The following is a 967-nucleotide window of genomic DNA, read 5'->3' on the forward strand; positions in this document are numbered from 1 at the left end:
AAAGTAGAATTGCAATTTCCAGCCCGGTAAGGCCAAGCCAGTTGGCCCGGCCAAGCAGGTTGTCTTGAACGAAGAATTTTCAAGTCCCTCATTGGCTGATCTGGGCCCCCAGGGCCTTCTTCAGCTTGTTGGTCAGGATGATGCGCTTAGAGCTGCAGCGAGCACTCCCCTCTAGGGTAGGGAGTCTAGAAGACAGGGGACCAGGTTCAGCTTTTGCCTGGTGCTTTAAGGTTAAATGCAAAGCTTCTCTCGGATCCTGTGGACATCATAATCTCTCTTCTGCCTATCTATCCCCAGATCATTTAAAGAGTACTGTTGGGAGAATGAATACAAGCTCCACCAGGTCAGAATACCTTGTCTATTTGGAAGACCCCCCCCTCTCTCTCCCAGGCATGGGATCTAGCATATGGTTGGAGGCAAAATATTTTTGTGAATGCAGGGACAGTGGAATGTGAAAACATTACAAACCCCAAAGAGATTCACAGCCAGACTGACGTTTGATCCTAAGATATCCAAGCTTTCTTTAAGCGCGGGTCGTAGCTGCTTCTACCACCGAAGGTTTCAGGATGGGTGCGTCCATTTCCTTCCACCCTTCCCTTTAGAAAGTAGCCCAAGGCGGGCAGGTGTGTGTGTGTGTGTGTGTGTGTGTGTGTGTGTGTGTGAGTGTGTGTTGGGGGCGGGGGGAGGATAGGGGGATGTCTCTCATTCCCAGGAGGAACTGGAGTCAGAGGAAAGAGCACACTTGTGGTAGAAGGCCAAAACGGGCGAGGCTGCGAGGGGTGTTTGGAAGCTAGGCGAGGTCGGGGGCCCTGAGAAAAACCCAAGCCTCTGCCCAGCCATTGTAGTCGACCAGCCATCTAGGAGCAGGGAAAGGTGTGTGCCAGGGGAGTCAGATGCACTGCGCAGCACTCCCCCGGGAGGTACACCCTCCTCCGCCTACGAGTGACCTAATTACAAGGTGCCAACC

The sequence above is a fragment of the Plecotus auritus genome, assembly GCF_963455305.1.
Source record: "Plecotus auritus genome assembly, chromosome: 6".
Classification (NCBI taxonomy): Eukaryota; Metazoa; Chordata; class Mammalia; order Chiroptera; family Vespertilionidae; genus Plecotus; species Plecotus auritus.